Genomic DNA, 24,737 nt, shown 5'->3' with positions numbered 1-24,737 from the left:
GACACCAAAGTTATAAATTAAAAAAAAAATTTTAAAGCCCAAATCTGCCAAACTTGTGTTTTGAATTTCCCCTTCTTTTACCTGTTTCACCTGCTATCCCATCTCTACCATGACCTTCAGACTCCTTTCTGTAGGATCATTCTGTGCAACATGCAAACATTGCTCTTTTTAATAAGTCCTCTCTTTACCCACATCTTCTTCCAGTTACTCATCTAAGTCTCATCTCCTAGCCCCACCTACACTTCTTAAAGAAGTATCTACACATGCTTTCTTAATTCTAATTCAAATTTTAATCTGCGTGATTCTTGCTAATATCACTGACTGTGATTGTTGGTTTTCAAAGATGGCCCCAAACATTTTTGCTCTTCTGGTCAAGAAGTGGAGGCCATTCCCCCTTCCCTTGCTTCTGGGCTGGACCGGTCTCTGCTTTGATCAATATATATAGTAGAAGAGGTCCATGAAACTTCACCACCTGGAAGCTTCTGTTTCCTTCTCTTATAGTATCTCTTTTGGCTCTCTATCTTGGAACCCAATGTTTTAATTTGTCATCAAACATTAGACTTCCAATTCATAGGACCAATCACAATTATAAATTATTAGTATTTTATTCTAGGATTATGTGTAATAATATCTGTCTTCCCCCATAGTGGTGATCTTCACAGTTGTGTTGTTCCCCAACTATATTGGTAGGCAGCTTCTAATATGGCTCCCAATGATTCACTTCCTGGCATTCACACTCTTGAATAATCCCCTCTCTTTGACTATGGACTGAATCTAGTAACTTGCTTCCAATGAATAGAATATGGGGAAAGTGATGGGACATCATTTCTGTGATTAGATTGTAACAGACTATGACTTGCATCTTGCTAGTAGATTCTTTCAGGTTGCATAATTTGGTAAAGCAATCTGCTATATTGAAAAGGTGCAAATGGTAAGGAAATGAGGACAACTTCTGGCCAAGAGTCATCGAGGAACTGAATCCTGCCAACAACCCCCTGAGTGAGCTTGGAAGTGGATCTTTCCCCAGTCAAGGCCAGCTGACACTTTGATTGCAGCCTGTAAAATACTCTGAAGTAGGGGGCCCATCTAAGTTAGGCCCAGATTCCAAATCCACAGAAACTATGAAATAATAAATGTGTGCAGTTTTAAGCCACTGAGCTTTAGGGCAATTTATTTTTCAGCCATATGATCATTGTACCTCCTCTACCAAAAATAATAAACTGTAAGTTTTTGTATGTGTTGCTCAATATTCTAAGCACTTTATATGAATTCATTCATCTAATCATAGCAATAACCTTAGGAGATAAGCACTATTATTTTCCTCATTTTATACATGAGGAAACTGAGGCCAAAAGGTTAAGTAACTGCCAAAAATCATTTAACAAGTAAGAATTAGAGTTGGATTAGGCATTCAATAAATATTTGCTGAATGAATGAATAAATGAATTAATGTGTCTCTGTCATTAATATTCATCCAACAGTAAATATTTTGAGAGTTACTAAAACATTTTCAGCACGTTAACGAACTTTGAAATTACTAAATGCACATGTAATAGATTCTTATAATGTGCTAGCACTTTTAGGATCTCTGGTTAACATAAAATAACCCCTATCTAATCTAAAGCACACTGTTGATATTATAGATATTTACACTATTTACAAACCAGTTAAGAAAATCATGCAAAAGAGTCTCGTCGTTGACCATGTTTTATGGTATGAGACTAATGGCTGAGATTGGTGAACCTGACCATTTCATTAGATTTAAATGATCAGTTTCAGCTGTAAATAAGAAATTTTTGCATGCTGACTTGCTAAAAGGCATTTTATAGGATACTTTCTGGCTCCCCATTACATGCTGTGCTATTGCCACGCGATGCCAGCTCCTTCCAGTCCCACACCTGCAAGCTGGGCCACGAGATTCATGTCAGATGATTTGTCTGCTATGACACAGGTGTGGTTTCCAAATAAAATAGTTCCAGAATATGGCTTGACTCCAAAGGATTGAGGCCAGCCTCATCACACCTCCCTACCTTATCCCTTATTAGGAGCAAAATTTAATCCTCAACAGTGTTCATTTCAAAAGTTTGATTTGGAGAAAAGAGAAATGGGTGGGACTAAATTCTTCAACATTAATCCTATTAAACCTTCTGGGATTCTGTGGGTGTTTGGGCAGTAATGTAATAACAGATATGCTGATATGTGTATAAAAGGAATTTTTCATGACAATGAGTCATTATGTCCTTCACTTCAAGGCTGTTTTGGTAGCTGGCAGGAAGTGGTCTATGTCTCCAGAGTAAAAAATTGGCCTCAAAGTAGGTGGGGCCTGTAAAGTCTTGATGTAATATAAACATTGTATTTCTAAACTATTTGCAAGGTCACTTCCACCCTACAGTAGAGGTTGAATCTACCTCTGAGGGAGAGTCCACATGAACTTCTAGAACGTTCTTTGGATTCTGACATTTTTGCAGCCCAGCCCTTAATACTGATGCATGTGGGAAAGGCAGCATGAAGTCATTTGACTTGAAGTTAGTTCATCTGTGGGAATTTTGCAAGTCTGTTCACTTGGCTTTAATTTACTCCAAAACAGGAATAATCACAGACCTATTTTTCATTCAGGGTTAGCTTTCTTTCCATAGCTTGATAGATTTCCCAGTGGTTAAAGAACTAGTTCCTTCCATGGTCTCAAGGGCAATATCGCCCTCAGAGATTATAAGCACCATCGCCCCCATCCCCAACCCAACCGGCTCAGCGATTTCTCATTACCTGTACCTCCCCTCTTATTTCCATCCTGGTAACTTTCTGAAAAATAAAAAGTAGCTCCTCCTCTCAAAAAGTTTGAAGGCCACTGCCCTTAATATGTAAGCATAGGGGGAAAGAATGACAATCCCATAAGTATAATTAAGTTAGCCTAATCCCCCATCCCAAACTCCCTCCCAAGAGAATAGTTTTCTTCTTATTTACAGTTAAGGATGGTTTAACTAAAGAAAAGGGCACTATGGTTAAAAAAAAAAAGGGGGGGGGACATTTATTAAGCGTTAATTTAGTCCTCAAAGTAAGCCTGGAAAGCTTACTTTAAGCCATTTTACAGATGGAGTATCAGAAACAAAGAAGTCCTATTCCTAAAGTCCTAGGGCTCTGTTCTAGTTTGCTAGCTGCCAGAATGCAATATACCAGAAACAGAATGGCTTTTAAAAAGGGGAATTGAATAAGTTGCTAGTTTATAGTTCTAAGGCCAAGATAATGTGTCAATTAAAGCAAGTCTATAGAAATATCCAATCAAAGGCATCCAGGGAATGATATCTTGGTTCAAGAAGGCTGATGAAGTTTAGGGTTTCTCTCTCAAGTGAGAAGGCACATGGCAAACACAGTCATAGTTTCTCTCTCACCTGGAAGGACACATGGTGAGCAAGACATCAGTGCTACCTTTCTCTCCTGGTTTCCTATTTCATGAAGCTCCGTGGGAGGCATTTTTCTTCTTCATCTCCAAAGGTCACTGGCTTGTGGGCTCTCTGTTTCTTGTGGCTATGTCATTCTTCTCTGCTGTCTCTGAATTTCCCATTCTCCAAAATGTTTCCTCTTTTATAGGACTCCAGTAAATCAATCAAGACCCCCCCCAAATAGGTGGAGACATGTCATCACCTAATCCAGCTTAACAACCACTCTTGACTAAATCACATCATCCAGGGAGATGATCTGATTACAGTTTCAAACATACAGTATTGAATAGGGATTATTCTACCTTTACAAAATGGGATTTCGATTAAAACATGACTTTTCTAGGGTCCATACATCCTTTCAAACCAACACAGACTCCTAATTGATAGAGTGACATTTTGAACCATGATGCCCGATAGCAGAGAGTCAGCCATACATAATTCTAACTAGAAATATCTTCTTATTCTTCAGCCTGCTGGTCCAGTCTGTTTTCCAGAAAAAAATATGTTATCAGTTAGTATATGTGGATGTAGTCACTGCCTTATATCCCCTGGGAGATATTTGCATTTAAAACACATTGTTCTATTTTTCAACCTAAAAGACTTTCCAGAAAGTTACCTTTAAAAGAATTTTAGGCACCAATGAACAAATGTGGAGGGAAGAATGTGGCAGAAATGTGTAGGCAGTGCAGAGGATTCTTCTCAATTTGGAAAGCACACCACATGCATAAAGGCCAGCTCCATTCATGGGGCCTGTTTTGCTGTTAAAGAACGAAGGGAAATTGCATTCAAGTCTTTTTAATTTAGCTTCATGACCAACTCAGATTCTATAGTATACTCAGATTAAAAGCCGTGTTTTAATCAAAATCCCATTTCATAAAGGTAGAATAATCCCTATTCAATACTGTATGTTTGAAACTGTAATCAGATCATCTCCCTGGATGATGTGACTTAGTCAAGAGTGGTTGTTAAACTGGATTAGGTGATGACACATCTCCACCTATCTGGGTGGGTCTTGATTGGTTTACTGGAGTCCTATGAAAGAGGCAACATTTTGGAGAATGGGAAATTCAGAGACAGCAGAGAAGAATGACATAGCCATGAGAAACAGAGAGCCCACAAGCCAGCAAAATAAACAAATGATGCTTGACACCCTTGGAGACACCCCCATCTCGCTTGAGAGACTGAGCACACTTATGGACATGGAGAAGTTAGAGAACAACCCCAGTAATATTTAAATGATGTGCCAAAATGACTCACTGAGACAACTACTGGGGTGGAAGATTCAGACTTGAAAATTTAGTCTGAGCAATGGTATTTTGGAAGATTTCCAGCAGGATGCTTGGTACAAACCTTGACAGATTTAAAGAAGAAAATAAAAGCATTAGGAATAGGAGAAAATCAATGGTGCAGAAATGAGAACAAAACTTAACAGGTTGAAACAAAAAATATGAATTCCATCCCCTCCCCTCTCTGCCTTTGCACATATTATGCTAGTCATAGGGAAATTGGAGAGATAAAGGCTCTCCTTTCACAGAGCTAACATTCTAATTGGGGAGACAGATACATAAGCAAATAGATAAATTATATACATTCAGATAGCATTAAATACTAAGAGTAAAAAAAATGGCACAATGGGAAATTGTGTTACTGAGGGAAGCCCACCATATTTACTGCTGTTGGAGAAGGCTTCTCTGGGGAAGTGGCAGGTGATATTGTCTGAGTTCTAAATAAGCATTGTTCCAAGCAAAGAAAAGAGCAAGTACAAGGGACCTGAGACAGAAATTTGAAGAGAGAGAGGTGAGAGAGAAAGCCAGCCAGGCAATGTTGCTGTGGCACAATGAATGGAGGTGTGTGATAAATATTGTCTCCTGGTGTTCAGCATTCATTCCCACCCCTTCTATGCTCTCTCCTGTGTCATGGGGGGTGGTATACAAGTACAAATGATGGGACACAGGGCATGGAGGGGTTTGTTCTTATATAGGAACTGAAGACAATTCTTCCAATCTAAAAAGAGAGGAGGTAGAATATGCATGAGCAGATACATGTCAGTTTTATCTGTAACTTTTAAAATAAATTCTAAGGCAAGGTCATCAGCTGAGGAAGTTATTGGGAGAGTAAGTGTATGAAAGGGCTAATAGGATTGTTAACAGCCTATGCCAGGGGCCCACTGAGATTTACAATTTTAAGGGTACTGGTCACAATAGTTGCCTGGTTTTCTCCTACGATGCTCCACTGTTAGATACAGACTCAGAGTATACAGATAGTTGGGTTTAATCAGGGCAGGGTATTGCAGATGAGTATGACTGGGGACAAGAGAACTAAAGGTGTTTCCAAAAGATTGGATATAGCATTAGAACAAGCAACCTAAACATCTCCTTTTCCTCACTCGTTGACTCTGCAGCCAACAAGGCTTTATGCTACCTGCTAAGAGTAGCAATGACTAGGGAAAATGAAGCCAAATTATGACAACTCTTGAATGCCCCAACTGGTAGTTGCACTTAATCTTGGAGAAAATGGGTTGTCATTCATGATATTTTGAACCAGGAGGTGATAAAATAAAAATGGTTCAGAGAAAAGGGAAACTGGAAAAAGACCAAAAGGTTTCCTCTTCTCTCTTGGGTAATCAGCATTCATGGTGGTTATGTACTTGAATTTACACTGTAGAACAGCAACATTATCATTAGAGTTTCTTAATAAATCAATTATACCCACTGTACAAAGTCCGGTAAAGGAAAATTAGTGAAATGTGATTCCCATATCCCAGGGACCATTATTACAAGCACGATGACCAAGAACAATGAATTTTCCAGGAAAATTTCAAATCCAAGTATTTTTCCATTGTTTCAAGGGATACCTTTTTTCTTGTTAGCCCACATGCCTTAATTGTTGTTTCAGAAAGATGTTATTACCCTAACAACTAGACCAAACAAACTGACATTAAAAGAACAAAACAGAATGCTGATTGAAACCTTGTGTATCAAAGATTCCAGAATATGGGCATCTGTGGTTTTCTTGTTAAAGAGTCCCCCATGTCAGAATCCTGAGGTCCTTCATGGGAAGGACAATTGACTTGATGCATTCAGACTAACATCTGTTCACAGAACTGATTTTTCTAAAAAGTGAAAGAAGAAAAAGGGCATTGCTCCATCAACCAAGCCATGTCTTCGAAGGAGAGTTGAGTACAGAAGCCCATTTGGGGACACTGTGGGGACGTAAGGGAAGGAACAATTCTAATTGAGTCCCTTAGATCACTTTGGAGACCCAATATATTATTTACTCTTATTCTTAAGTTGCTGTGGTGGACCCCCTGCTAAACAGTGGCTCTAATGGGTTCTATCATGTTGCTCAGGCATAACTGAAGGCAGAGACTCTCAAAGGTTTGGGACTCAGGCCCCTTTATACTTAAAAATTGTCAAAGATTCCAAAGAGTTTTTTTATGTGAATGATATGTATTGATATTTACTGTATTTGAAATTAGGATATTAATATTAGAATATTAAAATGTTTATTTAAATATTTTTAAATTACAGTGAAAAAGCCATTTCATGCCAATAGAACTGGACTAATATATTAAAAACACTACTTTTTCCCAAAAAAATTAGTGAAAAGAGTGGCATCATTTGATATTTTTGCAAATATCTTTAATGTCCAGATTCTGCCGTCAAACTAATGTTGTAGGTTGTTTTAAAGTATGTGAAGGGTAATTAACCTCACACAAAGACATAGGAATACTTAAACAGCCTTTTCAGATAATTATGAATATTTTTGTTTGATACTACATCAAAGCTAAGTGGTGATTTCTTAAAGGTTACTTGCAATGTGGAATACGCACCCATCAATAAGCTTTTCATAGTCTATTACATTAAAAGACATTGGCATGGTGGTAATTAAACAGATGATTTCATTTCTCAAATGTTATACCTAAAAAGCATGAATTTTATTGTATATAAATTACATCTCAATAAATCTGACTTTTAAAGAAACAAATTTGAGGGCGTGCAAGGATAGTTCAGCGGTAGAATTCTCACCTGCCACGTGGGAGACCCGGGTTCAATTCCTGGCCTGTGCACTTCCCAAACAAACAAATGATCAAACAAAATTCAACAAATAGTGCTGCAATAATGAGATACTCACATGGAAAAAGAATGAAATGTGACCCCACCACAGAGCCTACAAAAAAATAATTTTATTTACTATGCATTATCAATGGATCCTTTACCCATGCGTGGTTTCATAACACCATGCGTTGGTCTTTCAGAAATTATTGGTTTCACTGATTTGTGCAGAATGCCCAAATGTTGACACATTTCATTACACACACACAAAAAAAATCGCATTCATTAATATCATTACCAATCTCATCAGAAAAGTTTTGTTAATATTGGGGACACAGTCAAGTTCATGGAGGCAGATACATATTTTCCAAAAGTCACGTTTTCACTCCAGACCTCAAATTTGATCACTATCAACAAATACTGTCAGTTTTTTCCCTGAAGTGACAGGCTCATTTTCAAGGAAATGTATGTCAAATATCTAAAAAAAATAGTTTCTCAATCATTCTTTCAAGTAAAAATCATGCTCTGTAAGAAAAGTGAAAAGTCCAACTAGCAACTCAAACCATCACACAGGAGCTTTTCCTTGAGATAATGTACCTCCATATGCACTGGAAACTTCTATGCATGCTTCCTAGTCGGTCACACAGAATATTAAATAAGGATATGTACTCAAAAGGACTATGACTTAAAGAAATTAATAATTTGTACTGCTTCTTCAAGGACATTCACAAGTGAAACTAACATTCTCGGTTTGTTTTGTTTTGCTTTGGTGCAAGTGTATAGCTGTGAAGAATGATGACTCAATACAGTTTGGTGTCCCCTCTTTGATTCATGCTAAGGCACCAGCAGTTTCACCTACCATTGCTTTTGCAACACTGGTGCAAACACAAAACAATGAAAAGACAAATAACATCTTCATATTCTTATGAACATAGCTTGGGGTTCATGGATGCCCTGAAATTGCCATGGGAATCTCCAGGGGTCTACAGATCACACTTTGAGAACTGCTGCACTGGGGCACCGTCTTCATCAGCATGGCCAACATTTTCCAGGGAAAAGACAAGATAATAGGCAGCATACACACTTTCTTTTTAAACAAGTGACTAAAAGTTGAACAGCTCACTTCCACTTATATTCCACCGGTAAGAACTTAGTTATGTGGCCTCACCTTGCTGCCTGGTAGGCTGGGAAAGGCATAGTATATGGAAGAAGGGGAGAACAGGTTTGAGGGAATAACTAGCAGTATGTCCCACCCACCCAATCAACTAATGAGCAGAATAAGTGAAAGAATAATCGTGCTAGGAGGCTCATAAATAATTGAGGACATGGGCGCCTCTGGGTTTAACCCTGGTCAGAGGGAGCATGGAGATGGCGTGACAGAGGCAGAGGTGTAACTAAGACCATGGCTCCAAGGCTGTGGCAGGGGGGATGGAACTAGGAAGAATGTCCTCCAAAGGAAGGGATCATTGGAGAAACAGAGAAAAGACCAGCAGAGGAAACTGCAGGATTAGTAAAGCAGCAAGAGAGCAAGTCATTCGTGGGTTGAGTGAGCATATGGTGGGATACCCAGTAACCCTTTCAACTTGAAAGAACCTTGGGTTACAGCATTATCACTAGTGGGGTTGAGGCATAAATTGGCTGCTCTGTGACTCTTATTATGACCTTATTGTGTTCCTAGGCTGGAGGGATGATGTCAGTCTGGACTGTTTTATGTTTTTAGTAGCTGTCCTTGGTAGAAATATATTCATACCTGAGGCTTGGGTCCAAATGCTTTATTAATATTCCTTTCTCAATAGCAATAGAATAGAAAGGAAGAGCCAATTCTGCAGAAAGCATGACATTTTGCAGAAAAATGATGTCAACGTAGTGCACAAAGTTCAAGAAAATAGAGGTAACAAACTCATGTCCAGAGAACAAATTTCTAATCACAGAGGATAGGCATTCTGGAAGCCAAGGTTAAACCAACCTTGCAAATCTAGACATAGGGGAAATATGGGACCAAAAGGCTTTTAACGGCTGTGCCTTATCTGATATGCAAACAAAGGTATACAGAAACTAGAGGGACGGGCTGGAAGGCATTAGTCTGAGATCAGAACCTGGTCAATAGAGAGGTCATAGGTCTCTGGGCTTTATTTTGTCAGCAGCAAGCAGAAAAAATGTCTATTGATTCCTGCTAAGAGTATGGTTTTTTGTGTGTGTTTTGTTTTTTGGTTTTTTTTTTTTTTTTTTGGTATATTAGCTCAGAAAACAGCTCATATCATCCATGAAACAATAGAAATGAAAGATATAGAGAGTTAAGGAAATGAGAAGGAAGCATGTGCCAACCTCAAGGATTAACGCAGTACCCGAACCCAAATTTTGAATCCAAGTTTTTGGCCAGTTAGGCAAAAAGGCAAACATGGAAATTTATATGGCCCTCACCGTAAGAAGGAAGAGTGCAAAGTTTCAGGGAGCACTAACTTCTCAAATAAATTTTTCATATGGGTACTTTAGTAGGAGTCTTTAGCTACAGAATGGACTTTCTCCTCCAACCCAGTTCTATGGTTAACGCAAATCAATGCCTTTAACCCCTACAATACCTATGGCTTATGTTACCAACTTTTATGGAGATGTTTCAAGAACCCACAAAAGCATAACAAATTCCATATGGGAAGAGTGAATCTAATTATGACTTTTAAATTTTCCCAGTTGACCTGAAATATGTCTGACCTGGCAATAGTGAGCAACGCTGTAGGGGGCCCATGCTACGTGAGTCTCCAGCCAGGGCCTGCTGCCTCTGGGGGAGTCAGATGGACCAGCCTTGTCACTGCAGATCAGCACCACCCCAGCCTCAGCACAAAGCCCTAGATTTTAAGTTAGAGACATTGACAGACAGTCCTGACTCTGCTACTCATTAACTGTAATTTGGAGTGCGTCACCTAACCTCTCGGCACTGCATTGATCTCATGAATAATAATACAGCTACCCTTTTTGAGACCATGCTCGGTGCCATTACTGTTTAAGAGCTCTTTTTCCAGCTGGAATATAAATTATCTGAGGGTAAGGACACTGTTGCTTTTGCCCATCGCTGTGTCCCCAACTGCAAGCACAGGTCTGGTTGTTGTCATGACTATGTGTCCATTGTCATCACTACCTTGCAGATAAGCATTATTCTTATTTTACAGCTGAAGAAACTGGGACTCAGAAAGTTTAAGTGACGCTCAGAAGGTGACATAGCTGGTAAACCCAAGAGCCTAGATTTGGACCCCCTCTTCTTAAACCCAATGGAAACAGACAAGAGTACGCTCCAGGTTCCCCCCCAACCCCCGCAACAAGATGCAGCAATCCCCTAACTGAGGTGCAGTCAGTGCCCCTGAGCACAGGGGTGCCTGTTTTGAGGGAGTCCCTCCTGCTTGTGAAAGCCTCAACAATTCTCACCACATCAAGCCGGCAGATATGCAAGCAGCCCCATCAGTCTGGGGGCCTCAGGGTGGTAAGCCCTGGAGGATCTTCATGGGTACAGAAGGCCTCTAGGCCTCTGGCCAACATCTCCTGCTCCCTGCTGCTACTTTAGCAAACCTGAGTGCCGCATCCTCCCCCACCCTCCTGGACGCAGCAGAGAGGAGGTCACCTGAAGCTGATCACTCAAGTAATATGATAGTTTCTGTAAACATTTATTGATAAGGTCGGATTTAGATGTATAGGCATGGTACTGGAAGCTAGTATCTCCTCATTTAACTAGAACGTTCAACTTAGCTTTCACACCCACTTGCTTGGCTGGTACAATCTTATAATTCCATCGATTCACGTATTGTTTATGGTGGATAAAATCCTCAGTAACTGATTTTATTTTTTTTTTCCTATTTGCTGAGGACTAGCATAAAGGATCCAAAAAAATCTCACAAACTGCTAATAAGACCAAGTCAGCAACTTCCCTCTCAGGAAGGGCAGGTGGCCAGTCCTCCCACTCCCGCGCTCCCTACTGACTCCCTACTTCTAGACAGGCATCCAGGAAATCAGGAGACGTCAGGGCACCGGATGTCAAAGCCAAGTCAAGGTTCCATGTTTCTCTTGAGACCCTGCTTAGGTGGAAGCTGTCTATACTGACCTCACTGGGTTTCTGAAAGTAAATTGTCCCAACACTAAAATCAAATCCCTGGTGCCCTACCCCACCCCCCTCCATAATATCTTGTTGTGGGTTATTTCTCACCTCTTCATTTCGCAAATTCCACTTAATTGCCATCTCATAACCCAACTTCCTTTCCATGAACAGGCATAAAACCAAAGTGACTGAGTTTGGTTAGCAGGAACCATGTCGATCTTTAAGCTCTACTTTCATCCAAGCCAGGCCTCTGAGGAGTCAGCAGTGAAGCTGAGATGGGGAGGGATGAGGGGGTATCACTCTCCTGTCCATGCTGTGAGCTCCTCCTCTCCCATCCCAGCCTCTCCTGTGGACCACCAGATATCTGCCAACAGCCTAGATTGGAAGCTTCGGGCTCCCTAGAAACCTCTGCTCTTCTCCACAGGCACAAAGCTTCAGGCCCAACACTGGACAGAGAGGAAAGGAGAAATTGTAGCAGGCAGGCCTTTCCATCTTTCTGGTTTAGCTGTGCTCTCTGTGAAAAATCCCCAAACCCCCTCTCCTTGCAGGCAAGTGAGATAAGGTTCATTTCCTGGTATAGAAACCCCCTCCCCTACCCTCCAGGAACTGGTAAAAATGCACATAGGCAAAAGAAGACATTCCTGGGGTGGGGGCCTCTCAACGGTTCAGCTCTAGGCCATTTTCAACTTAAATCATCCAATTGTGTACCTTGTCTTTATCATGTCAAAAAGTCGATAAAAGCTAAGGTTGCCTTTTGTTCGGGGCTCAGACTTTTGAGGTGACATAGCTGGGCCTTCGTGCGCAGGAGCTAATAAAAACCTGCTTCCCGAAACTACGGATCCTTAGTCTCAGCCTGTTCTAACTTCGCGGAACATTCCTCCTTCCTTCTCGGAAGGAGGTCTGCGGCCTCCTTCCTGGTTTTCATGCTACAAAATAAGAGTGGAGAAAAAAGAGGAGTAACTTTAGAGGCAAAGGCAGCAGAGGGGAGGGAAAGAGAGACATAGAAATGAGGTAGGAAATGTCAGAGCCTGCCAGCACCATGTCTTGTCTGCTAATGGTAGTAATAATAATAATAACAATAATAAATAACATTTATCACATCATAAATGCTTTGTATGTGTTATGACTCATTGATCCATTCAACAAATATCTGACAGGCAAAATCCCTGCCCCTGTAAAGCCAATAGATGAGACAGACAACAGGCTAAATAAGTGAAATACATGGTGTGCTAGAAGATGGCAAGTGCTAAGGGTAAAGAAGCAGGGAAGGAGGAGAGTGAGGGTGAGGGTGGGAGGAAAGGGCTGCAGTCCTAGATGCAGTGTCCAGAGAAGGGCTTATTGAGAAGATGACATGTAAGAAAGGCTTTGCTCACTTTTGGGCACTTCTGCAACATTTTTGGAATCCAAAAAATGTTTATTACATATTTGAGCCAGATATACCCTTCTGTTCTTTTTGCATGTTATATATATCTATCATTTCTATGTGTTTGAAGCAGAAGGAGTTATCAAAACAAGAATTCCCTGCATCATCTTGACTGGAATAGTCATTTCTTTGTACCAGCTGTAAAAGAACTAAAGGCTTATCCAAGAAGATCAAAATGGCCTTTAAGTTTAGAAACCTTGTGTTGCAGAAGAAAGACCAGTAGATAGTATAATTCTTATAGTTCATCCTGCTAATGCTATACAATTCAATACAGAGAGATTTAGAACATGACAGGAAAATGCAAGATATTTAATTAACTCTATCCTATTGCATCATTAAAAGACCATTTGAATCATCTTGCCCTGGGGGTCCTATTCAAATATTAGGAAGCCTTGCACAGAATGGGCATCTCATTTGCACAGTTTTTTCCCTCTTGTGCAATTTTTTCATAGACTCTACAGAAGCACAGACTTCACAGTCACGGAAACAGTTTGCACCAGGGAAATCTGTGAGGATAGAATAGGAGAAAGGGTTGAGGCTGAGGGGATGATGCCTGGAATGATTTTAATACAAACTGATGGTGCCAAAGAAGTTAAACAGACAAGGCTGCAAACCCTTGAAAATATTAGGAAACATGTTAAATCAATCAAAATGAACACCTGAAGTAGAACAGATGTTAATTCAAGAAAAAAAAATATATAGCATATATTTGCATATAATGTCATATATAAATATGTGTATGAAATAATATACTTTTATATTATATAGAGAGAGATACAAATAACTCCTAAACTGAAATCTTTCACTTAGAAGTGCATTTGCATTAGTAAGTAAAAGAATTAACTAACAAAGCAAGAACTTGAAAACTCAGCAAAGAAACACTGTTCAAGGTGACCTTGATTCTTTCCAAGGTCAAGAACACGGGCAGTAATCTGCGGAGCTATCTAGTCTAACTAATGGACAGCAGGTGAAGCAGGCCTGCTCTGGGGAGAGAGGACTGTGCATGGCACCTGGGTTCAATGAAATCATGCTGATAGCTTGAAACAGGACATGAGGGAAGTATTTACAGCCCAGAAATCAATCAGCGAATGCTTCAACTCAGCCCCCATTGAGGCCCCACTCCCTCGAGCCAGTCAGCACACACAGAGTAAGGAAGCAGCTGCTCTGCAATAAGATGGCCTGAAAGGAGGCAAGAATGACAGAAGCAATTGTTACTGCACGAAAGTATACACAAGGTGTGAAATAAATGTGCCAGTGGTGAAGGTGCTCTAGGGAATTGAGTACCAAAACATTCCATTGAGGTGCAAAAGATTCCAAAATCTGTGAAACCAGGATTATATTGACTCCATTGACAAAATAAGCAGGAAGAGCACCAGGTGATCTGCTTATGAGTAGGGTTTCCAGAAAGTTTCCTTCAACAACTCTAGGAACTTCCCAAAACAAATGGTAGGCTTATCCCGAGACTCAATTCAAAAAGTCAAGGTCAATTTCCTATTTTTAATTTCCTTTATAAAAACGCTTTCATCCTTAAAAGTAGAAGAACTATACATATATGAATTCAAGTTTATCCCACAGCTTAACCATACACATATCAACCATCTAAATCACCAATAAAAACCACAAGCATTCCCTAATTATCCTAATTATTTTCTCTAATGAGAGATCAAAGCTTTCATCAAAACTGAAGAACTTAAGCCAAACAGGGTAGAGCAACAGTACAACAAACCACAAGAAAAAGTTTTTCATAAAGTCGCTGTGTTGCTAGCTTAGAAGTTTGCAAGCTGACCGAACTCATGTAAATACTGGGGATATATTAAATTTGACATCACTCATGGCTGAAACTATAAACTTTCTAATAAATAACTTAGAGTGGGAGGAAACATTTTATTTATTTATGCAGAACCCAAAAGTTGTTGCCTGGGTTTTTCCAGGATCCTTTGCAAAACTTTTCTTGTGAATTCTTGTAACAGAAATAGCAACAAGCAGAAATGAAAAAAGGAAAATGATTGTCATTTATTGAAGTAGAGATTTCATTTGTGACAGCTATGTTCTTTCTGTGGGTGTCAATTTTTAGGATAGTCAAAATCCATTATTGTAATATAACAGGGTGTTTAAGAATAGTCTTTGGCGACAGCAAGCAAAATCTGGGATTTTTCTTACTCTGCTACTTAGTAGTATTGTAGCTTTGGACGAGCTACTCAATGCCGATTTTTTTTCATCTGTATGAATGGGGATAATGCTTAGCTCTCATAGTTACAGTAAAGATCAGGCAAAAGGCTATACATGAGGTGATTAACACAGGGCCTGGCCTAGAGCAAATATGAGAAATTGCAACTCTCTTAGTCTCCTCTTAATCAGGTCATGGTGCCCACGAAATGCTGAGTCCCTGTGGGCAGCACATTTCTCTCTGGTGCCCTCGCACACCTCCACTTCTGTGTGGGGGTACGTCATCACTTCATGGTTTCAAATCTGCAAACTCCAGTTGTACTTATTATTGCAATCATGTAATTTTTTTTTTTGTAAACCCATGAGATATGACAGGAAAGAGACAGCTGTTCTGCATTTCTATGAACACTAAACTTTATGCTTTGGAAAAATTCATAAACACAAAGCTCTGGGGAAAAGCTGTTAATGTATGAGTTACGGATGGGTTGATAAGGAATATTGGGAAATTTTTTTAATGCCTTTAAAAAATTATCTAGAAGATTGCTTCAAAAGTATTAGCAAATTATCCCTCCACTGTTAAAGGAATAACTGGAAATAGAAGAGGAGGCAGTGTGCACATGCATGCATGCGTGATGAATAAAGGAATAAGGTGGAAGGATTGGTCAATGCTTGGGGTGGAGAAGGCAATGAGCAAAGAGAGGGAATTTGGTGTGACTCTCTTCTGCATCTTAGTTCTATGTCTTTAGGCAAGCTACAAAGCCTCAGCCATAAAAATGGGGCAGGAGGAGGGGCAAGGATAGGGAAAAAACTAAAGGTATAGATTTGAATCAACAGCTTTTAGGGCCCTTTCTAGCTCAACTATGCTTGGTTATCATAGATTTCAATATGAAGTAATAATGCATTCCAAAAAAAGAGAAGCTTGGTGCCTAATGTAGAAACAACTCTGATTTGGACACAAACATTCACGGGAGGCTCCTTGATTTGCAAACACAAAATTTAAACACCCATAGGACTTTCCCCAACAGGAAAGGTGCCAAGTCCAGCACTGGCCTGAGCTTACCAGTGGGGCCCTATAGCCAGGCCAGCTTGTTGGTCTTTCAACTTTCATGCCATTATGGCAAATTTAAGACTTTTTAAGAGATCTAGAATTTTGATTCTGGTCTACTTTACTTAAACATTTGTAGATACAGCTAATATTCAGCAAAAACTTATATAATCATGATGTGAGCTGATCAGTCCCATATTCAGTAGCAACACTTAGCAGATTTCATCTTCTCTATGTAGCCAATAAATTAAAATCTTGGAGTAATTGCTGAAAGGAAGGGCCCACTGCTTTCTATCTTTGCCCCACTATAATCAACAGAAAGAGAAGAGGGGTATTTAAAAGACAAATTATTGCCATTTAGTAGAGATTATCATCTGACCCCATTCACTAGAGCCTCAAGGTATTGGGCAAGCAGCCAATAAAATAATATGAGATGCATTAAGATCAATTTGTTAATTTTTAATGAGACTTCAAAATGCCCCAGTAAATTAATCATTTTGAGAATGCACTGTTGCTTCCATACTTCTTATACATGAAAATACTGTTTTTAAAATCATATCCATCCTTCCCTTCAACCTCAAAGCTACAATAATTTCCTGCTATTACTACCACTAACCAAAGCAGTCATAAAATTGAAGAGCAAATACAATGAAAGAGCATTAAATAGCAGGACAGGATTTTCAAAGCAACCATATTCTTTGGCTCCATTTACCAAAAATAATAATTGTTTCAGTTTGCTAAAGCTGACAAAATGCAATATACCAGAAATGGACTGGCTTTTAACAATGGGGATTTATTAGTTTACAAATTTACAGTTCTAAGGCTGTGAAAATATCCTAATTAAGGCATCAAGAGGGCGATTCCTTCTGTCAAGACAGCCTGCCAGCATCTGGGACACCTCTGTCACAAGGGAAGGTATATGGCCAGTGGCTGCTGGTCCTTCTCTCCTGGGTTTCTTTGCTTTCATCTTCTGATTCCAGTGGCTTCCTCTCTAAGCTTTCGTGGGTCCTCTCTTAGATTCTCCTCTCTATGAGCTTCTCTTAATTTCATCTCTCTGCTTCTGTATGTGTTTTTTCCTCTTATAAAGGTCTCCAGTACATGGATTAAGACTTACAGGACCGTGTAAGTGTTAAGCTTCTCTCATGGAATTAGGAGAAAATCTAGCTTTAAATTTTTGAGTTATAGAAAAGAGTATTCTGTGTTCCAAATATTTAACATTCAGTAGCCAATGAAAAACACTGTCAATTTTTTTTAGGTGTGAAATACTATCATGAATACATTTTCAAGAAATCATTATCTGTCACAACTAAGAGGAGCCTAAATATAATGAAATATCCTAAATAAGCTTCTGTAACAGAAAAGGAATTAAGTCACATGGAAAATCTGAATAAAATATAGATTTCACTTAATAACAACATATCAAATAATGGTTCATCAATTGTGACAAAAGTATCATACTATTGTAAGATATTAATAGGGGAAACTGGGGGTGGTGTATATAAGAACTTTGCTTTATCTTTGCGATTCTTCTGTGAATCAAAAAGCATTTTAAAATTAAGTTTTTTTAATGTTAAAAAAAATAGCCAATGAAGATGTTAAATCTCACTTTTGAGTTGCAGATCTCTTTATGAGTGAGTGATGCCTGAGAGTCTGGCTGGAAGATGGCACTGCTGGGAAATGGAAGGGGATTGACTCTCCCATTGTGGGTTGCTATGTCTGCACTGACCAGCTATGCAACACACTCTTCTCTTTTATTCCAGGAAAGGGGTGGGTCATATCTCAATTGAAATAATCTACTCAGAAGGTCCCACCCACAATAGGTCTGTACCAACAGGGATGGATTTAAAAAGCATGGCCTTTTCTGGGGTACATAACTTCAATCTACCACAATGATAAATTGCAGTTTTAACAGAGGAAGACAGTGAGAATCTTCCCCTGTGGGAGTGATTGTTCACCTGTACAGGATGTCACACACTTCCACCCTTCCAACAAGTTAGATTATACACAAAACTTCATTTCAACTGATCTGTAACTTAACAAATGAAGGAGAGGGTTTAAACGTGGACTACTGGCAAAGTGATCCAAATCCATGGGGACACAGGTTTTTGGGTACTTTGTTCCCTGTGTGCTCCCATGGTTTTGCACAATACCAAACACATAATAGATACTCAACAAATATATATTTTAACTAATGCTTGAAGGAGATTTAGTCCCCTCCCCCCACAGTTGGAAAACTGTGCAGAAGATGTAATGGAAGTATAAACAGAGCAGGTTAAAGGCAGTATCAGACCTACATTTCCAGTAGCTACTGGAAATGAGACTAGGGCTTTCCTGGAATAAAAGAGAAGAGTGTGTTGCTTAGACGGTCAGCGCAGACATAGCAATCCACAGTGGGAGAGTCAGTCCCATTCCATTTCCCAGCAGTGCCATCTCTCCAGCCAGACCCACAGTCATCACTAATCAAGAGGTCTGCAACTCAAAAGTAAGATTTAACAACTTCATTGGCTATTGAATGTTAAATATTTGGAACACAGAATATCTCTTTTCTATAACTAGACATTCTGTTAATTCCATGAGAGTGAATGAACACTTACATAGGTATTACAACAACAAAAAAAAGTTTGAAGAAACCAGGTGGAGCACATAATAATCTCCATAAATCCTCCCAGCTAGGGCGCGAGCTCACAAGGACAGGGTTCTGTACCTGTCTATTCGATAGAGGAACCATTAAGATTAAAATCAGTAGAGCTGGATTTAAACATGAGCTTTACCTCTTGGTACCTGTGTAATATCTATCCCCCTGAGCCTCAGTTTTCTCCTCTGTGAAATGAAGATAATCCCTCCTTCACAGGGTGTTATGATAGGTCGAACCAGGGAAACTGCATTTCACACAAGCAGCTGAGAGATTCTGCTGTCGGGTGATGCTGCTGCTTCCTGGAACCGTCACACTTCGAGTAACAAAGGCCCAACATTAAGTGCCCCGAGGAACTAGGAGAAGGCCGCAGTCTCTCCCGCAACGATGGAGGGACACTGCACACTGTACACAGTATGACTGGCTCCATGAGAAGGAATGTGGCAGAATTAGAGCCGATTCCTGGTTTGGAAAGCTCCCCTGTACACCACAGTCTGTTATTGGTAACCCAGTTACTACTTACTGATAGGCTGATGACCATAAGAACTTGTGAACAGGTGTGTGTGGCAATAAAACAACCAACCAAATAAACAAACAAAAGGTGAGAATCATAGCCTCAAGCATTTGTCTAGTTCCTGAAAGGTAGCCCAAGAGGTTGGTATAAACAAACACACATCAGTAAAATCAGTATGGGGGACAGGATGAGATTGTGGAAACTATAATGATATTCTTCTATATATTGACATTTCTGTGCAATAAAATTGGGTCCCTGGCTTTTCCAGGACCGTGGGATATGTGGTAAAGAAAAAGCAGTTTCCTGGTCAATATAATTGATAACTTAAACATTCAAAGTAAGTTAAGATAAACCATTCTAGAAGTAGTTCTAATGACCAAAGAGGTAAGTGCTATCCCAAAACAAAATTAATTTATACAATGGGAATATTTCAATCAGACTCTAGAAGAAAAGAGGATGTCAAAAAACTGCCACAAGATACAACAGCAATTTTTAAAAATGATTATTTTAACTACTGGTACACATCCTCAGAAGCATAGAAAACTAACTGGATCACAGAAACATAGAAAAGTCAGGTGACTTTGACAAAGCTGTGTAATATTTCTATATGACTCACTGAAGGATTAGATTTGCAAAGATGACATGACATTGTACCCATAGGAGTGAAAAAGTTCTATTTCAAGTAATCTGAAAATATCTTGAAGCAGTAAACTTTACCAGATAACATAATCACCACATTCAGTATGTTTTTAAATTTTGAGAAGCATGCCTTTCCATGCTTCTGTCATTAAACCAACAAATACAGACAGCATGCATATCTATCATGTGATTTTTACCTGAGAACATAGTTCCTTATCCCAAAATTTAACCTCTCACATAATCCCCTTACCCCCCTTTAGGGTTTCCTTCTGAGCCTATTGAACTTTCTTTGGATTTCTTTAATGATGTAACCCTTTGAGGACTGCTTACAATTTTGAAAATAGCCCAAAGTCATTTAAAATCAAGTATAATGGACAAGGCAGGACAACTAATACTGCTTGGGGGAAAACAAAAGTAAATAATTAGGACTGATTTTCTTTTGTGGCCAGAAAACTGGTTCTGAGGCAGCTTTGATGATAGAGTTCCAGAAATGTTTTCAGCCACCGCAGTTTCACTCAAATAGTATCACACTGTCACAACTCGAAAGACTAATACATATTTAAAATTTGTTTTGTTTTAAAAATTGTCTCATAGCTCTTATTCTGGAGTCAACACACCCACAAGTATCCTTAGATGGGTTTCAGGGGGTCAGAACCTCCTGAAATTGGATGTAAAAATGTGGTATGTATGTGCCTTTGTGCTTTTTTATTGAGGGAGAAAATTTTCTGCTCTCATCAGATTAACGAAGATACCCACAATCCTTGAAAAGCAAGCTGAGAAGTTTAACAGATATGTGGACCCAAATGTGCATCTTACTTGCAGTGTAACCTTGATCAAGTTACTTAAACACTCTGAACCTCATATTCTTCCCCTGCTCATATTCTTCCCCTTAAAAATGTTGTTAATGCTGAGATTGTTGTGAAAATTACAATGAATGCAATGCTTGTCATACAGTAATAACTCAATCAATGGGAAAATTATTGGTGCACAATTATAATGCAATAATGTGATTTAATCTCTCAAATACCTGTTCATTGAAAAATGTTTTCAACTTTCTTGTGTCAATTCAGCCTTCCCTCAAGGCTCATCTTGCCATCTTGTTCCTTCATTTTTCTTCTTAGATTTACTCTCTTATTGCTGTCTCCAGCATCTTCCATTTCTCTTCTCCCATTGTTTCCTTCTCTTGATACAGGCTTCCAACTTTTCATAAAATCTTCATTTGATCTTGCTACACTTCTATCCACAATTCTATACTTCTTTTTCCTTTTGCCTCCTCTTTTTGAGCATATGGTCTGTTCCTAATGCTACCAGTTTTTCACACTAAAAAATCTAAATATAGCTTCTGCCCATGAATGAAAACAAACCTATAAAGATTACCAGTTGCATTCCAATCATCAATTCCAATAGTTTTTTCTCAATCCTCAGCCTCCTTGAATTTCTCAGAGCATCTGGTATCATCATTCACTCTTTTATACCATGATATTATTTTTTTCTGTCTTCTAGACACATCCACTTGAATGCAATATTATCCAAATCTCAAAATTTTCAATAGCTAACTTTTCTTCCCCCGAAAGAAGGTCCTCCCAACTTTTACTTCCTTGTATTTCCAGCTTATTTGATATCACCAGAGAAATTCACTACTATGGGAAATCTAAGCCAGGGAGGGAGAGTTGGACATCCTGGAACAGAGATTCCAACAAGAAGCAACCTGCAGCCCCTCAGAGATGAGCTATCCCTTCAGTTGAAATCCACTTTGCCCAAGGAATGCACATTTCTAGCATACAGATATGCAAATCGTTCTTTATTTTTTAATTATGATTTTATTGTTTTATACAAAAACAAGTTCTTTTATTTCAAAAATTCAAGCAAAAATACAGAAAATTTTGAAGAAAAAAACAAAATCATCCCATATTCCTCTTCTCAGGTTAGCCCATATCATCTTTGATGAACACAATTTCTTGGTGCAGCTTTAGAAATAAGTAATAGAACAGTATAGGACTAGGATCATATGGCACATGTTATTTTAATAAAAATATTAAATAAAATTTCACTTGAATTAAAAGAAACAGATTTTGAAGTGAAATTGAGTGGAATGACTGAACTTCAAATACACTTTCTTCACGAACCGTAAGTCCAAAATACTCACCAAAGGGAGGTCTGGAAACACAGATGGTCACAAACACAGGCAGGGCAAAGAGCTGACTGAGGGAGAGAAAAGTGAAAACACAAATCCCTTAAGAGGGCAGCCTTTCGGGAATTGGAATCCGGTATTTTCAGATCTCCCAATTGCTCAAGAGAACCCAAAAGCACGGGAATTTACGTAAAACCTGATGTTTTTTAAAAGATAAGACTATTTTGTCAAAAAAAAAAAACAAAACTGCTGTCCCCACCTATCCCTTCTGACCTGTAATTTCAGTCCCCATAAGTAAGTACTTTTAATGTCTTGTTTTTTCTCAAGTATTTATCACCATATTTTAAAAATTGTGCTTATGTGATACTTCCTGATTTATCAATTTTAAGTGCAATCCATTCACTTCTTATTATGAAAGAAAAGTGACAATGTCCGTACTTGCCCCCTACATCATTTTTGTATAAGTTACCATATAACTGTATAAAAATTGTTCACTGCTAAGTCAAGTGTTAAGCTATAATTATTTCCTTCATGTACAACTTTCATTTCATTTTTCCAGAAAAGAATATTTTCTTTCATTTTTTTAGCTTCCCTCACTCTCAAAACTTCTCTAAGAACAGTATCTTTCACATGAGCAAATGAATCAAATGGTATATTGATTCAGTGTTTCCCACCAAGAAATTTCCCTCCTGAAATGCCCTATCTTTTTGCTGTTTTTTCTAAGCATGCTTCCTAAAAGGATGTGGAGAAAGGGAGAAATATACTTACAGATTTTTATTTAAATAAATATTTTAAATATTAGCTGCCCTTGTTTCATTAGAATCAGGTTTCTGGCTGACACAGTTCTTGCTGAATCTTCTTCACTTTTGGACACCAAATCTGTGGGCAGCCTAAACCCAATCCTGACTGCTTACAGTATGCAATAACCCTTTGGGCTTAACATTTTTTGTGAATGTGGCTCATTTTAGGGGTTCTCTGTTTGTTTCTAATAGTGAGAGGCAACAGCTCAATAATTTGCTTTATTTTCCAATATTAGTTTTGCTCCTGTGTAAGTGTTTCAGTGCTTTTGATGTATAATTTTTTTACAGCAGACATTAGTGCCCTGAAATCTAATTCAAACATCTTTGTCAAGGTTGCTGTGTGGATGTGTGCATATATTTTGGGGGGAGCAGGTCCATGACTTTCATCAGATTCTCAAAGCAGTTTTTGATGCCAAGAGGGTAAACATCTCTACCTAGCAGAGTAGATATAAACATGATTTGAAGAATCATAAATAAAGTTAGAAGGGACTAGAAGAAACCATCTGGCAATTAACCAATTAAGCCTTCCCGGAGATAGGAGTGAGTTACTCTTTTTGGGATGCGGCTCACCCATGACTAAAGTGCACAGCTTTTCATCTGTCAAAACCACTAGGCTTCAAGGCTCCTCACAGGTCTGGAGGGCAGAGTTAGGGTCTCTGATCACGGGGACCCTACTGCTTGTGATTGCACTTCTTGAGAGAGCTCTTTATAGACTTCAGCTGTAAAACTTTTGACAGGGGAAACTGAAGAGGGCCTGAAAATAATGCCTGAGACAGCTTACCAAGGATGATCATAGCAAATGGGTCACTCAGATAAGTTCGGCCAGCCTACTTGGTGCGCGTGGCCACATCGCAGATCTCACAAGTTGCACCCTGCTGCGCAGACACCCCCTTGCTGCACCCCAAACTGGTTCCTGGGAAGGGCTTGGGCTTGTGAAAAACACATTGGTGAAGGAGGCACCTGCATTTCACGCTGCTCTGCCGTACTCTCGCCACGTTCCTCAAGTGTGAGATGAGGGAATTTAAAGGGAAAGGAAACTGTATTTTATTTCGTTGAGTATTCATAATGAGCCAAGAGCCTTAAATTCATTAGTTCAGTTAATCAACTCAGTAGTGGTATGGGATCTAATATAATCTTCACTTCACAGATTTAATCGCTGGAACTCAGAGAGATGAATAAATTGTTCAAGATCACACAAACAGTGAGTCACAGGCTGGAATTCCAACCAGCGGGATTTTTCCCTCTTCTTTTACTCAGGAAGAGGGAAAAAAAGAAAGAACAGGCATTTTCCTTTTCCATCATAATGCTATGATCTAAATCCAATCACAAAACAGCAAATGTGTTATGGAAATATCACACTTGAGAGGAGGTCTCTATTAATAATTTAAGCAAAAGGTACTTTTTACAAAGTGAGTAATTAATAACCACTCCATCATTAATTCTTTTTGAGTAAATGTGATATCTCCCATATAGGATTTTCTTAGAGCAAATTCTTTCAAAACCAAGTCTGTGTGAAAAAATAATTCAATTCAAATAATAAATTCATGTACTGCATCATGTTAAGTATATATTTTGAAGAATTATTTGTGAAATACTATTTCTAAACTGTAGAATCTTCATAAAGTTCATCTACATAAACTTCCGTGAAAATCAGAAAATGGAAGTACCAGATCTCACTTCTGAGACATTTGGTGGCAAATGCCCAACGAAAAGGGAGGAAGAGAGAAAGTGATAGGAGAAATATAATTTAAAAGAGGGTTGGTGAGGGCAGGCCACAGTGGCTTAGCAGGCAGAATTTTCGCCTGCGGAGACCC

General features: G+C 39.0%; 1 long non-coding RNA gene across 1 annotated transcript in view; it reads right to left on the bottom strand.

The window, feature by feature from the left end:
• LOC143685878 (uncharacterized) overlaps positions 1 to 22,195 on the bottom strand; it is a 165,500-nt gene extending 143,305 nt beyond the window's left edge. Inside the window, exon 1 of the long non-coding RNA XR_013176785.1 lies at positions 22,139 to 22,195. This is a non-coding gene — a long non-coding RNA (uncharacterized LOC143685878). The remainder of the gene's footprint in view (positions 1 to 22,138) is intronic.
• Positions 22,196 to 24,737: the final 2,542 nt, after the last annotated feature.

This window comes from Tamandua tetradactyla, chromosome 1 (assembly GCF_023851605.1).
Source record: "Tamandua tetradactyla isolate mTamTet1 chromosome 1, mTamTet1.pri, whole genome shotgun sequence".
Lineage (NCBI taxonomy): Eukaryota > Metazoa > Chordata > Mammalia > Pilosa > Myrmecophagidae > Tamandua > Tamandua tetradactyla.
Note: the sequence above shows the minus strand (reverse complement) of the source record. Positions and strands in the feature narration are given on the sequence as shown.